Genomic DNA, 16611 nt, shown 5'->3' with positions numbered 1-16611 from the left:
TTTTTTAGGGTTCGCTAATTACTATCGTAAGTTTATACGGAGTTTTTCCACCATTGTGGCACCCCTCACAGCGCTCACCAAAAAAGGAGCTGATCCTTCTGCTTGGTCATCCGAGGCCATCTCCACCTTCGAGACACTCAAGGAAGCCTTTATATCCGCACCTATTCTCCGTCATCCCAACATCGACCTTCCCTTCGTCCTGGAGGTCGACGCTTCTGATTGCGGCGCTGGTGCCGTTCTTTCCCAGAGACCCACGCCCCAAGATAAGTTACATCCCTGTGCATATTTTTCCAAGAAATTCTCATCTGCCGAGAGGAACTATGACGTGGGTAACAGGGAACTTCTGGTCGTGAAGATGGCTCTTCAAGAGTGGAGACACCTGCTAGAGGGGTCGAAAGAGCCGTTTACTATTCTCACGGACCACAAGAACCTTCTTTATATAGAGAACGCTCGACGCCTTGGTCCACGACAGGCTCATTGGGCTCTTTTTTTTTCTCGATTCGATTTTCACCTTTCCTATATCCCCGGGACCAAGAACGTAAAGGCAGACGCACTCTCCCGAATACATTCTTCTGAAGAGAGGCCAGAGGAATCTTTGGAGACTATCCTTCCACATGAGAGGATTCTCGCCACGTCTTCTTTCAAGAATCTTAACAAGATTTTGCACTCCCAGAGACGCATTCCCAAGGACTTGGTCGTTCCCGACAACAAACTCTTTGTACCATCCAAATTTGTTCCAGAGGTCCTGTCTTGGGGTCACTCCTCTAAATCTGCAGGTCATCCAGGTTTTAAGAAGACTACTGATCTCATTCGTCGGAATTTCTGGTGGCCAAGGATGTCTCAAGATATTCTGGAGTTTACCCGCGCATGCCCCACGTGCGCTCAAAGCAAGACTCTCCGTCAAAAGCCTCAGGGTTTTCTGTTACCCCTTCCAGTTCCCGACCGCCCCTGGTCCCACATTTCTATGGACTTCATAGTGGAGTTGCCCAGGTCCAGAGGAATGAACACTATCTTGGTGGTCGTGGACAGGTTCTCGAAGATGTCCCATTTCATTCCACTTAAAGGATTACCCACCTCCCCCGCCCTTGCTGATATCTTTACGGAGCAGATTTTCCGGATTCATGGGATTCCTTCGTCCATTGTTTCTGACAGAGGTTCTCAGTTCGTATCCAAATTTTGGAGAGCTTTCACGAAGAGATTGGGCATCTTTTTTTCTTTCTCTTCCGCCTATCATCCTCAGTCCAATGGACAAACGGAGAGAATCAATCAATCCCTGGAGAAGTACCTGAGATGTTTTATATCCGATTTCCAGGATGATTGGGCTCAACTCCTCTCTTGGGCAGAGTATGCCGTTAATTCTGCAAAAAACGAGTCCACCAGGGAGTCGCCCTTCTTTATAAATTATGGGTTCCACCCTCCCTGTCTTCCCATCCCCAACATTCCTTCTGGAGTACCAGCCGTAGATGAACGCATTTCTTCCCTCCAAACCGCATGGTCCAGGATTCAGTCTACCCTTCTCAACTCCTCCCGCAGATCGAAACTACAGGCCGATCATCGTCGTCGTTCGGCACCCAGTTACAAACCAGGGGATTTGGTATGGCTATCATCTAGGAATATCCACCTCAAGGTACCATCTCATAAACTGGCACCTAAGTTCCTGGGTCCCTTCCCTATTTGGGAACAAATCAATCCCGTGGCATTCCGGCTCCAACTACCACCCAGTATGAAGATTCCCAATGTCTTTCATGTGTCCCTCTTAAAACCATTTATCTCCAGTCACTTCTTTCCGGATCAGACTCGTAAACTGGATCCCATTACTGTACAAAATAACGAGGAATACGAAGTTCACTCTCTTTTGGATTCTCGCCTATCCAGGGGTCAGCTCCAGTTCTTGGTGCAGTGGAAGGGCTTTGGCCCTGAAGAGAGATCTTGGGTACCTTCAAAGGACATTCATGCCCCGGCCCTTCTTAAGTCCTTCAGGAAAAAGTTTCCAGAGAAACCGTTCTTGGACCGTCCTGAGGCCGTTCCTGAAGAGGGGGGTACTGTCAGGAATCGGCGTTCTCCTCACTCCCCACACAGAGCACTCCCTCCCCTCAGGGAGCCCCTGGACACACAAAACAATCCTGCCTTACCGGCCTCCACGGCTCCTCGCCCCTGCCGCCGTCGCGGGATCACTCCCCTCGGCGATTCCTCTGCTCAGCGCTGGGCGCGCCCATGCCCTCCTGCACGCACACCTGCACCATCCACTGGCTTGGTTCACACGCGTACACGAGCAGGCTCCGCCCTCGCACACTGCACGGGCATACTCAGGTTACTAACAAGACTCACCTGGCCTGTTATGCCTGCACCAATCTGCAGTGTCTCCCTGTAGCTCTTCCTGTCCCGCCTCCGTTCCTAATTGGACCTTCCTGCTTTATCTAGCTCCTCTCTGCTCTCAGTCTTTGCTCAACATAGTCTCTGTTTGGAAGTACTACTGGATTCTCTCAGTGTTCACACAGGTTCTGACGCAGCTCGTACGACTACCCCCTCTGGCTCTCGATCTCGGCACTCCTTGGACAACGCTCACTCTGGTAACCCCTTGAACACGGCTTGGACTACGACCTATCTCCACTCTCCACTCCCTGACTTCGGCAAGGTATCATTCACTCTATCTCTACAACCGGTACCGGCAAGTATTGTCTACCTTACTACACCTGGCCTGGCAACGCTTCATACCACACTCCGGACACGCTCCCTTTGCTGCGGGTGCGTGTATTACCACTTCCCCCTTCAGCTCAGGGGACGGGTCTGGTCTGCGGGCAGCACCGGCGTAACAGCTTTGCTCTAAACAGCTTCACTCGTCTTTCACTTCCGCACTCTGGTGGCGTCTGACGTCACGGACCAGTTCTTCCAATCATCCGCTGGTAAGGGAAGGATCGTCTGGCTCTGTAGTTTTCAATATCAGCGCGAGTTGTACAGGCGGGGAGATGCAGAGAAAACACAGCTGACGGCAGAGAATCTGTACTGCTTCACAAGTCAAAGCACATACTGTAGGTAACCCTACGCATTTCATCCGGTTGCCCGGACTTCTTCAGGGGTGTAAGGATATGGCGCAATGAGTCTATGTTAAATAGTCCCCATACTGGGTGGGGAATAATGACGTCACAGCGCTTCTAAGTCTGATAGGCTCAGTATATCAATACAATAAGCAGCATAACAATTAAACAACGACAATGTAAATATTAATAAAAATATTATGGAACACCTAAAAGTAATTAGCTCTAAAAAGGATTTAGCAATATTATACATGATATATTTATATAATAAAAATACATTAGTTAATTACACAATAATCATGAAATATATTATAAAAAATCCCAGAATATAGAGACAAAGAATTTGGATGGAAACAAGAAAAATAATCAGTGCATACAAATAAATTAAATTAGACCTTCATTAAAAATATAAGAATTTCTAAAAACACATTAAATTAAAAAAACAAAAATGAGGATATAAATATATATATATATATATATATATATATTTTTTTTTTTTAAATGCACACTTATAAAAAGACATCAGTGTAAAAAGGAGGCTAAATCTATATCGATGTTGAGGCCCCAAGGTTTAAGTGTACGCAATTTATGTATCCAGAATGTCTCCTTTTGAGAGATCTCCTGGATACGATTGCCTCCTCTCCAATGCATAGTGACTAAATCAATGCCTAAATAACTCAGACCCTCCAGATTTGAGCCGTGGAACTGTTTAAAATGCAAAGGAACACTGTGATTCTCCAATCCATTCACAATGTTCCTTATATGCTCCAGAACCCTAACCCGAGGGGTCTGATAGTGCGGCCCACATATTGTAGACAGCAAGGGCATTGTAACAAATAAATAACAGAGGTACTTTTACAATTGATAAATTTACCAATTTTAAAAACCTCTTTAGTCACATGAGATGAGAAGCAATCTGATTTGCTAATGCAAAATTTGCAGGCTTTGCAGCCTGTACACTTGAAAAAACCTTTAGGTTTTTGACCCAACCAAGTATCATTAGTTGGTAAGGGCCTCAACAAACTGGGAGCAATTCTATCTTTAATATTACGTGCTTTTGTGTAAATAACTTGAGCACGATCTGGTAGAAAATCCTTCAAATACTGGTCACCTTTTAAAATATGCCAATGCTTATTGAAAATGTTATTGATTTTAAAATGTTCGCTATTAAATTGAGTAATAAAAGGAATGAAATTAGATGTCATTGCTTTACGTGAGTGTGACTTTAATAATAGGCTTCTATCGATTTCCCTTACTCGTTTTTTTTGCCTCACAAAGATCAAGGGGTGCATAATCCTTCTCCAAAAATCTTTGTTCCAGCATGGCTGATTGTTCTTCAAAGACCTCAATATCAGAGCAGTTTTTTCTTATTCTCAAAAACTGCCCTGAAGGGATATTTGAGGTCCATTGTGGATGATGACAACTGCTCTTACTAATATAATTATTGCAGTCGACAGACTTGAAAAAGGTTTTACTAAAAACTCTTTTATCATCCACATATAGAACAAGATCAAGATATGCAATGCTGGAACGATCATGCTTGTGGGTGAATCTGAGGTTTAAATTATTATCATTAAGATAAATTATAAATTCCTCAATCGTATCCAGGAGATCTCTCAAAAGAAGACATTCTGGATACATAAATTGCGTACACTTAAACCTTGGGGCCTCAACATCAATATAGATTTAGCCTCCTTTTTACACTGATGTCTTTTTTATAAGTGTGCATTTTTTTAAATATATATATTTATATCTCATTTTAGTTTTTTAAATGTAATGTGTTTTTAGAAATTCGTATATTTTTAATGAAGGTCTAATTTAATTTATTTGTATGCACTGATTATTTTTCTTGTTTCCATCCAGATTCTTCGTCTCTAAATTCTGGGATTTTTTATAATATATTTCATGATTATTGTGTAATTAACTAATGTATTTTTATTATATAAATATATCATGTATATTATTGCTAAATCCTTTTTAGAGCTAATTACTTTTAGGTGTTCCATAATATTTTTATTAATATTTACATTGTCGTTGTTTAATTGTTATGCTGCTTATTGTATTGATATACTGAGCCTATCAGACTTAGCAAGTGCCGTGACGTCATTATTCCCCTCCCAGTATGGGGACTATTTAACATAGACTCATTGCGCCATATCCTTACACCCCTGAAGAAGTCCGGGCAACCGGATGAAACGCGTAGGGTTACCTATGTGTTTTGACCTGTGAAGCTGTACAGATTCTCTGCCGTCAGCTGTGTTTTCTCTGCATCTCCCCGCCTGTACAACTCGCGCTGATATTGAAAACTACGGAGCCAGACGATCCTTCCCGTACCAGCGGATGACTGGAAGAACTGGTCCGTGACGTCAGACGCCACCAGAGTGCGGAAGTGAAAGTCGAGTGAAGCTGTTTAGAGCAAAGCAGAGCTGCGTCTCTACTGAACCCAGAGTGGTTAAACTTCCTTATTTTATTCTGGAGCATGTGAGTGTATTAGAGCTCCCTGCTCTAGTATTATTTGTTAATAAAACTGTGTTGCACTATATTCTCTTTTCTCCTTCCTACATATGCTGCCTACGTCATCTGATTCCATGTGATAACTCCCACCCTGGAGAGGAAGTTTTGCGCTTTGTGTCCTCCCTCATCATGTAACATGCAGTACACATTCAGCCTAGACTTTTCATCATGTAACATGCAGTACACGTTCAGCCTAGCCCTTGTCATCATGTAACATTCAGCATGGCCCTTGTCATCATGTAACATGCAGTATAGTGAATGCCACTCAACCTAGCCCTTGTTACCATGCAGTACAATTTTTCCTACAGCTAGAGGGGAGGGGACACAATAACTTGTGATCACCGACTTGAGTTTATGGCTGGTATTGCATATAACGCCACATATCGAATGTCTGCCCGCCTCCAAGTCTCACTTCACACAGGTTAAATCGCGGATTACTCCCGTAAATTTCTTGGGAAATCTCACGTAAGGGACAGCTTCGGGCCAGGAAAACCCCGGATGCACACAGACTATATTTGTACCTAAATGATATTACTAACAGTGTAAAGTTTTTTTCGGCTGATACACCCACAGGTTTTTAAAGGATGTACACGTCTCAACATATGTTGCCTTTCCCTGGATCTATTCTGAAAAATGTTATGTCATGACATTTAAAGGTGAAATGTTCTTCAAAGTCCAGGGAGACCATGGGAGAGAATCAGCAAACAAGACAAAAATAACATCTACGGTAAGTGTAGGTGTTTTGAACAAGTTGGGAATTACAGGAATCTTGGCTTATATACAAAGCCTACTCACAGTGCAATGGGTTTAAAATCGCGACTCTTAAACTGTGGCAATAAACTTGCTTGTGTGAATTCAGAAGAGATGTACCTCAGTGTGGAAGAAATCGCATACGATAGTGCAGATCAGTATGTAAACAATTTTATAACATAAAAGAATAAAAGCCGTACTTACAATCTGTACGATCAATAAATGCAAGATCACAATAATCAGACAACGTGAGTGGTGTATCTCTTCACTGCCTCTATCCCTCTGTGACGCCGATGGTATAGAGAGCCTTCCCGGGCTGTTAGTATCCTTGCCGGTGTTTTCTAGGACTTTGTAACGTCACCTCCAGTTGGGCCGAGCATCACTTCCGGTTTCGTTTTGAGGCCACAGCAACACGTCCGTGAGTGCTCTGAGGTCTGGAAAACCCACTCTACGCATTTCGCCAATTACTTGACTTTATCAGGAGTATACTCCTATGTACAATAGGAATTACGTCACAGCTTCCTATTGTGACGCGGGACATTTAAAGCCGCCATTTTGATAGCCCCAATTAGCCACAGCAAGAGCTGTGACCGGCACCCCCTTCCGAAGATTGCATCTTCAAACCAATGGGGAAACAAAGTATCACCATCTGGTGCTGCATTATGGTATTATATCACTTGACACTACACTAATTTAACAGCCAATTCAACATGGCTAGTTACAGCTCACTGCTCAAAAATAACATGCCACTGCTTTAAATTTGATATCATTCCCAAGCTTTATGCTGTAATGTATTCAAATTTATTACAGTCTACAATTAATGAAGGCATTGATATTCATGGCAAGGTCACTAAGCAGCATGTCATTTTACGTACAGTACCTTTAAAGTTCAATCCTACTTAGCAACATACGAATTAAACAAAGTAATAAAACTGTAACATCTCTGTAAGAATTGGACCTCCTAAACTGCACATTTATGTACAAACCCAGGCCAAAGGTATATTGAATTGTTCTACAGAGAATTCACTTTCTGATATAATAGTTCCCATACCATGTATTACATTTGCTTGATAATTCAATAAAAAAATGTATGAGTACAGTTTGACAGAAAAGCAATAAACAGAGTCTACTTTAAAGAAGGGAGGGTAACCAATGGATTGTCACAGGGCTCTGTTCTATGACTGATCCAATGCATGTCTTTATACTGTACGTAAGTGACACTGAAGAAGATTTGGAGCGGTAAGTAAGCCCTTTTTGGGTAAAAGACACATGCAGTATGCATGATAATGGACTGACGTTAGAGGTGCTGCCCATAATATAAGGAAGAAACTAATAAAACCACAGCAATAAACTACAACAGTGTTTTTCAACCAGGGTTCCTAGGAACCCTTTGGTTCCGCAGGCATTCCTAAAGGGTTCCCTGTCATTTTTAAGGTAATTTTAAAATTGTTTAAGGGGTAAGTTAACACAGAAAGAAGCAAATGGGTATTTCACCCTCTGGTAATACTGTGTCAACCAGCGCTCCTACTTAGAGAAAAAATAAATGCATACAGAAAAAAGGGTTACACAGTGAAAAAAACAGCAGAACAATTATTAAAATAAATACTTGATATTTGGTGTATTTCACAACACGTGTTCCCAAATATAGAGTCCAATGTCAGATGAAGTATGGGTATGCAGCTTCTTTACAACCGGAGCCAACCTCAGGACCGGTAGAAACTATAGAAAGGAAACAAAAAAGAGAAAAAAGCGCAAAGCCCATAGAGTAGTAAAGTCTGTTTATAGATAAGTAAAGAACGGTTATAAACACTCACAGAAGAGTAGATAATACAAGCAGTTCGGTACTTTGAATGACCGCAGGAACAGGAGTACTTCACTCGTCTGCTGGTTGGGGTGTTGAATGTCTCAGCCTTCTCCTCCTCTCGATCGGCGGCATGTTCCCACTTCCATGCCAGGTGACTCGTGACGTCAGTGCGTGTGTCATCGATCGGGGGTTGGACTACGGGTAGCCACTAGCTACTCGGCGTGCAAAAGTTCTATCGGTCCCACGTATCCTCCGTAGCTTAGTGTTCACAGCACACATTAGCAACCATAGCAATGTCAGCCCTACGCGTTTCAAGGACAATGTCCTCTTCATTAGAACCCCCAATCGACGACACACGCGCTGACGTCACGAGTCACCTGACGCGGAAGTGAGAACACGCCGCCGATCGAGAGGAGGAGAAGGGCTGAGACATTCAACACCCCAACCAGCAGACGAGTGAAGTACTCCTGTTCCCACGGTCATTCAAAGTACCGAAGTGCTTGTATTATCTACTCTTCTACTCTATGGGCTTTGCGCTTTTTTCTCTTTTTTGTTTCAATTTGAAAATTGTACCTAATACTGATGAATTTACAATGCATCTGGTCTCAGACGCGCTATTAGAGAGAGTTGGGGTCCTTACATGTATCTGATCTCAGACACGCTACTAGAAGAGTGTTGGGGGTTCCTTACAATGCATCTGATCTCAGGCATGCTATAAGAGACGGTTGGGGTTCTTCAGAATTTCACATAGGGTTCCTTAACCAAAGAAAGGTTGGAAACCACTGAACTAGAATGTGCCAACTAAAATGGCACTTGAGCCACACACAAAATCAAATGACAAAATACATGCTCCAAAGTATTTCTATTTGTATTACATTTGTACAGTATTTATATTTATGAGACCTCACGTGTCCAGTTATGGAGGTCTCTTCTTTAAAAAAAAAAAAGACCTATAATAGAGATGGGTCCATGAAAAGATGACACCGATAATTCATGGCTTACATGCATTAGATTCTGTCCGGTGATAGGCTCAGGGGAAAGTAATACAGGAGGGATCGCTTTACATGAGTGGTAGAGGTAAATATGAATTATGGAGAGACACAACCCTACAGGGATTGGCAGTTTGAAGAGAAGGTCTTGATTGTGTAGCAATGGAGAAAAATGACAGGCTAGGTGGAGTAAAACAACTATGGATGACCGCCCGCTCAGCCTAATTGAATTCAAGAATTAATAATAGGTCCATATACACCAGTGCTTTGGGACATGTTGAACCTATAATTCGTAAAGTGTAAAGCAAAGAGCCTACACTAGATCCCTCTCACAACTGCACTCTAGATGTAGAAAAATATTCAAGTCTGAATATTTTTCTACATCTACAGTGTAGTTGTGAGAGGGATCTAGTGTAGGCTCTTTGCTTTACAAACACAAATACAGATCAGCGCCCACAATAATAAATGTCCACTGAGTCCAAGATAAAGTCCAATCTAAGATGTTGTAAGATCAGGCTCCATTCAGTAGATCCGTGACATGTGAAAAGATATAAGAAGAAAAATCATCAGAGTGTGTAAAGTATAAACAATTTACATGTAACAAAACAGACTAACAACAAGCAACATGGAACATGAAACACAGAAGCTGATGACATACAAAACTGATTTATTTAAGACAAGGAAGCCTATTGCAGCGAATCATCAGGGGTTAAAACCCAAAACCCTACTTACAACAGGATCGGATAAAACACGCGTTGAACACCACACAAGGGCAGTACTTGGACGAAGAAAGTCCTCTGCAAACGCCTGCACAGGTGGGGAGTAGTCGCACACTTCTCCCTCTGGCCGCAAGGATCTCAGCAATGGCGCCGCAGCTTGCAGGGACCGCTCCGACACAGTCTGCGAATACTGTGAGATGAAACAACACGTGACGCACTTCCGACTTCCTCCAAGGCGCCGTGGCCTCTGACCCTACGCGTTTCGTGACAACGTCACTTCCTCAGGGGTTTGGATAGGTGGAGGTGGAGTTAACATATATACACTTCAATCGGCTATGATTGGAGCAAACTTAAGCCCCAATCAAGTGTAGTTTAAAGCAACAGCCTCTGCTAAGACAAACTAAACAGTAACAAACATGGGTTAACAACAGTAGACCCAACAATACAATAAAACAAAAGACAAAAATATCACTTACATGACTAATACAAGATAAAATGAAGACAAATTCTAATAGTAAAAAGAGCGATAAAAATACATTAATGCTAAAATACAGCAATGTTAGACTCATGCATTATCAGCTGAACAAAGACCAAGCTAGAAAAACCTGACCAAAAGCCCTTAAGAGAGTATAACTAGACTTCGGAAAAAAAGAATGGTGTATATAGCGCTAAAAGGCTGTGAATATATAATAAACAGTGTATATAAACATATAAGGTGATAAAAAATATGTGTGACCTTACACACTATACCTTAATAATGTAAGGCTAGGCTGCAGAGTGAAACTAACCCAAAACACAGTTAGCACAAAGCAAAAAACAATAATACAAACCGGCGCCTACAGAGTCCCATATAGGAAAAAAGGTTCAGCCCAATGGTAAAGAAGTGTCCAGAAATGTCCAATCTTGCAGTTCACGCTCCACAGCAAGATGTTACAAGAAGCATGTGATGTGCAGAGAGAGAAAAGAGAGAAAAATCATAGTGCAACAATGCTACAGTATAAACACATAAGACAAACAGGACAAGACAATACTAGACAAACACAAGCAAGGCTGACAAATAATACAAGAGTTAATTTAATACACAAAATTTTTTAAATGAACAAGGCAGATGATGGATCCGGTGGTAAAACAAGAATCCTACTTACAGGACGTTCGTTTAATACAGACAGGGGTGTATGGTGAGTGATGCACGGCCGCAGTGTCTGATGGATGCATGGCGTCCAGGACTTGCTCCAAACACTGTCCCTAGCTCTGCAACCGGATGTGCGTCACTGGGGGTGGGTCTCAGGTTCTCCAAACGCTGTCTGCCCCTCCGTGGCCGGAAATACGTCACCGGGGGCGGATCAAAATGCCGAAACCCCCTTCTCCTACTGCTGTACCTCGATCAAACTCCTGTGGGTACTCTGCCTTAGTCCAAATAAACTCTCACAAACTGCCCAACGCGTTTCTTGCGCATGCGCACTTCTTCAGGGGTAATGGACACAGGACATGAGATCTGTAAATACTGACAGGATCAAAACCATTGGATAAGGGTTGTACCCCCCACAAAGCCAAAGATCAAACAGGATTGGTCTAATCACTTTGTCAGTCATGTCCTGTATAAACACAGCCTCACTAACAATACAAATAGCACACAATCACAATGCAATAACATTAACACAATTACAGAAATGCATAAAAACTCTCAATGGAGTATTAATAAACCAACGTATGGTTATCTATTGTAAATAACAATAGACCATATATATCCTGCCAATGAATAAATACATTATATATATGTATACACATGGTCTCATATAGATGCACGCAAATCAGACGGATGGAGATGAAATGACATATCTATTGCAGTCTACCTAAAAATATTCCTATAAAAATGTATATATATTTGTTAAAACACAATTATTTGTATATATAAAAAAATATAAATAGGTAGTTCCACTGGGTTAAGAACCCAGAACCTTCTGCGTGTCAAGCAGATGTGATAACCACTACACTATGGAACTTATATTAAAAAATAAATTACTTTAAAAAAACTCCTATTTCAAAATCAATATTAAGGCCATTGGGAGAGAGGGTCTTCAACACATAGATGCAATATGCTTCACGCCTAGTGATCTGATTGAGCTGATTCCCCCCTCTCCAACTGGCTGGCACTGTCTCAATGGCTTGGCATCTCAATCCAACTGGATTCTGATTATGATGGATGCGAAAATGGTGAGAAACACTATGGGCCTCATGCAGTAAGCGGCGGAAAGGCACTTCTCGCCACTTTTCCGCCTAAAAAGCCTATCCGTATTCAGAAAGGGGCCAGAAAGTGACGAGATTAAAAAAAAACGCCAGTTTTGCTGGCGATTTTTTTGTTTCCGCCGGTGGCGGGCGAGAAGGCAATTTCCGCCTAAAAATCCAACTTTTTCAGCCACCCTGTATTCTAGTAGAGGCGAGTAGCTAAGCGGAGCTATTCGTCTCTCTAGAATACCGTTTCGCTGGCGGATCAGCCACGCAAGAAAAAGATGGCAAGTTGCTGCTCAGAGGCAGCGGATGAGTGGCGGATCGGCACTTAGAAAAAATTCAGGCCTTTTTCCTGGCTGGGATTGATTCCGGGGGTCTCCGGAGCTGATACCATTAATATCAGCACCGGAGCCCCCCGGCATGCATCCGAGGCAGGAAAAATGCATTTAAAGCCCACTTCATTACCTTAGCGGTTAACCGCTAAGGCAATGAAGGGGTTAAAGAGCCGTGCCAGGTTTATTGTGGGTAGTGGGGGTGGGTGAAGGGGGTATTTGGCCCTTGTTGTTTGTTTAGGGCTTGCGGGGGGGTTGCGGGTGCACTTAACCCCTTCACGATCGTAGCGGTTAATACCGCTACGGTCATGAAGGGGTTAAGGCCTCCCGCTATCCACCCGCAAGCCCTAAACAAACACCGTTGGGGCTAATACCCCCTTCACCCACCCCCACTACCCACAATAATAAAAAATACACACACCAGCCCCACACTAACTAAATAAATAAATATATATATATATATATATATATATATATATATATATATATATATATGACCCCAACAACACCTATACCCCCCTAACATACAGTATAGTCATGGGCAACATTACTATTATCCACAAATGGATAATAGTGCAGTTGTCCATTTAAAATACATACACAACAATAAAGACATTAAATACATATAGCACTCACCCATGTGCGGCTGCCACGATGAAGGCCATCCTCATCTTCATCATGCCCATGCCCCATCCGCTTCTGCAAAACAGACACAAGAATTAAAACATCCAATGTAATGTCCCCTAACCCCTTAATCACCATAGCGGTTATTAACCACTACAGTCATTAAGGGGTTAACCCACCATCACCCACATACCCTCCCCCACTAACCTGCCCAACCACCCTCACCCACTACCCACAGGGGAGTCCTACCAAATACCCTTGGGGCCAATACCCCCTCCCCCAGCACATACTGTACAATAATGTGCCAAATAACTATTATCCACATAGGGATAATACATTATTTGGCCATTATTAAACACATTAAATACCGTAATAAAGTAAAGAAAATTCTACTAACCTCATCAATAAGAAGGCTCCGTCGCCAGCATCATCCTTGGGGTCCGTTGCCAAAATAATAAATAGCCAATACATCTCAATTACATTAACATACCAATGAACCCCTTAATGACCTTTTCGGGTACTAACCTCAAAGGTAATTAAGGGGTGAAGCCATCCTGCAATGGCAACACCACTTATGCATAACATCCTCAATGAATTAAAAACCAATTTCCTACACAAATCTCATGTAATCATTCAATCTGAAGCCTCAAATGCCACTTAAAACATTGCATTTACAGTGTATACGTGTAGCATAACATGTAAACTACATGTACACGCTGCAAATCAATGTTAACAATACAGTAATCCAACTCAAATAGCCTGACATCACAGGAAGTATATTATGTCATCAAATAAAGTCACCATCAATGAATTAACAGACATGAATTACATCCCTAAACAATTAAAATACCATCCATACCAATTACACAATTAACTATAGCTATCGTAACAGAGAACAAGTTCAAAACATACAAAAAAGGACACCAACAATTACAATATACTATAGCAAGGCTCTCCATAACCTACAGTACAGCATAAAGCCCAAAACTTACATCTCTCTAATAATAAAATACATTTAACACACATCTATGCATAGCAGCATAGCCACAATCATTTACAATACAGAAAATCAAGCTTTAACAACACTATCATTTCTTAACCTGTATGTATATATCTCTCTAGACATACATACATACATAGAAAAAATAGAAAAAATAGAAGATATGACGTCACATCCTTTCTCCCCAAGCCTCTGTCACATGGTACTGGAACCAATCAGAGTAGGGATAGACTTCCCACGCTCTGATTGGCTGCCGTACCATGTGAGTCCGGCCATGTGTCTTTTCATGACGTCATCTTAAAAGCAATTGCTGCAAAGCCATTCTGATTGGCTGTGCTGTCATTGCCTTTAAGTGACGTCATCATTTTTTTTTACATCGGCCAAAACACATGGTTTTCACGGCCCAATCAGAGCCGTGGGAACCATATGACGAAAATGTGACGTCATAGGCCTTTAAAAGCCTATGTCGTCTCATTTTGAAGCCAGACGCCGAGGAGGAAGGACCTCCTCTGAAGAAAGAAGACCAGGGCGTGGCACCGGACGGCAAGAAGACCCCGGAAGAAGGTAGAAGAATACAGATGAAGATGGATTACAACTAGAAGACCCCTGGATTGTCGTGTTTTATTATTTTAATGTTTATTATTTTATGGTTTTTTATTTTATGGGTTCCTGTTCGTGGATTGGTTCGTGAGTAAGCTGATCAACGGGATTCGGTGGGGGCAAGTAATGGTAAGTTAAATAAGGAAATGTATTTAATGTTAATGTGTTTTTTTTTGCTTTTTCATGTCTTGATTTTTTTTTATGCATATCATTTCTTGCCACTGTATGTATGTATGTATGTCTAGAGAGATATATACATACAGGGTAAGAAATGATAGTGTTGTTAAAGCTTGATTTTCTGTATTGTAAATGATTGTGGCTATGCTGCTATGCATAGATGTGTGTTAAATGTATTTTATTATTAGAGAGATGTAAGTTTTGGGCTTTATGCTGTACTGTAGGTTATGGAGAGCCTTGCTATAGTATATTGTAATTGTTGGTGTCCTTTTTTGTATGTTTTGAACTTGTTCTCTGTTACGATAGCTATAGTTTATTGTGTAATTGGTATGGATGGTATTTTAATTGTTTAGGGATGTAATTCATGTCTGTTAATTCATTGATGGTGACTTTATTTGATGATATAATATACTTCCTGTGATGTCAGGCTATTTGAGTTGGATTACTGTATTGTTAACATTGATTTGCAGCATGTACATGTAGTTTACATGTTATGCTACATGTATACACTGTAAATGCAATGTTTTAAGTGGCATTTGAGGCTTCAGATTGAATGATTACATGAGATTTGTGTAGGAAATTGGTTTTTAATTCATTGAGGATGTTATGCATAAGTGGTGTTGCCATTGCAGGATGGCTTCACCCCTTAATTACCTTTGAGGTTAGTACCCGAAAAGGTCATTAAGGGGTTCATTGGTATGTTAATGTAATTGAGATGTATTGGCTATTTATTATTTTGGCAACGGACCCCAAGGATGATGCTGGCGATGGAGCCTTCTTATTGATGAGGTTAGTAGAATTTTCTTTACTTTATTACGGTATTTAATGTATTTAATAATGGCCAAATAATGTATTATCCCTATGTGGATAATAGTTATTTGGCACATTATTGTACAGTATGTGCTGGGGAAGGGGGTATTGGCCCCAAGAGTATTTGGTAGGACTCCCCTGTGGGTAGTGGGTGAGGGTGGTTGGGGGGTTAGTGGGGGAGGGTATGTGGGTGATGGTGGGTTAACCCCTTAATGACTGTAGCGGTTAATAACCGCTATGGTGATTAAGGGGTTAGGGGACATTACATTGGATGTTTTAATTCTTGTGTCTGTTTTGCAGAAGCGGATGGGGCATGGGCATGATGAAGATGAGGATGGCCTTCATCATGGCAGCCGCACATGGATGAGTACTATATGTATTTAATGTCTTTATTGTTGTGTATGTATTTTAAATGGACAACTGCACTATTATCCATTTGTGGATAATAGTAATGTTGCCCATTACTTTATTGTATGTTGTGTATTGCTGCTATGTTTATTGGGGGCATTTGTCCCCAATAAACATGCTATTATGCGTTAACCCCTTCATTACCTTAGCGGCTATCGGCTATGGTAATGAAGCAGCATTAATGTATTTTAATAATATTGTGCGGGAGCAGGGGGCCCCTCTGAGCTGAACCGCATTTATTTGTGGCTCAGAGATGCCCTGCTTCCCGAGTTACAGGCCCCGGTTTGGGGCATCGGTTACAGTGTGGACGCCATGTTTATTGCGGGCACGTAGCGTATGGGACGCAATAAACATGGCGGCTACACTGCCCATCCGATCACACATACCGGGGCCTGTAACTCGGGAAGCAGGGGGTCCCTGGTCCACAAAGTGATGTGGTTCAGCTCGGGGGACCCCCTGCTCACTGTACAGTATTATTAAATATATATTCATGCTGCTTCGTTACCGTAGCAGATACCCTGTAAGGTAAGGAACGAGTCTTTATTGATATGTGTGTTTTACTCATAGTGTAGATGTGCAGAGGGTCTCCGGAGCAGAAACGTTTTTGTTTTAGGTCCGGG

The 16611-nt window shown here is 41.9% G+C and overlaps 1 protein-coding gene and 1 non-coding gene across 9 annotated transcripts in view; both read right to left on the bottom strand.

The window, feature by feature from the left end:
* DLG2 (discs large MAGUK scaffold protein 2) overlaps nt 1–16611 on the bottom strand; it is a 1892764-nt gene that overhangs the window by 1243136 nt on the left and 633017 nt on the right. The gene's annotated exons all lie outside the window — the stretch shown is intronic.
* On the bottom strand, nt 11742–11814 carry TRNAV-GAC (transfer RNA valine (anticodon GAC)). Its single transcript has one exon. It is a non-coding gene; the product is annotated as a tRNA-Val (tRNA).

This window comes from Ascaphus truei, chromosome 3 (genome assembly GCF_040206685.1).
Source record: "Ascaphus truei isolate aAscTru1 chromosome 3, aAscTru1.hap1, whole genome shotgun sequence".
NCBI lineage: Eukaryota > Metazoa > Chordata > Amphibia > Anura > Ascaphidae > Ascaphus > Ascaphus truei.
This window is presented reverse-complemented; position numbering and strand designations above follow the sequence as displayed.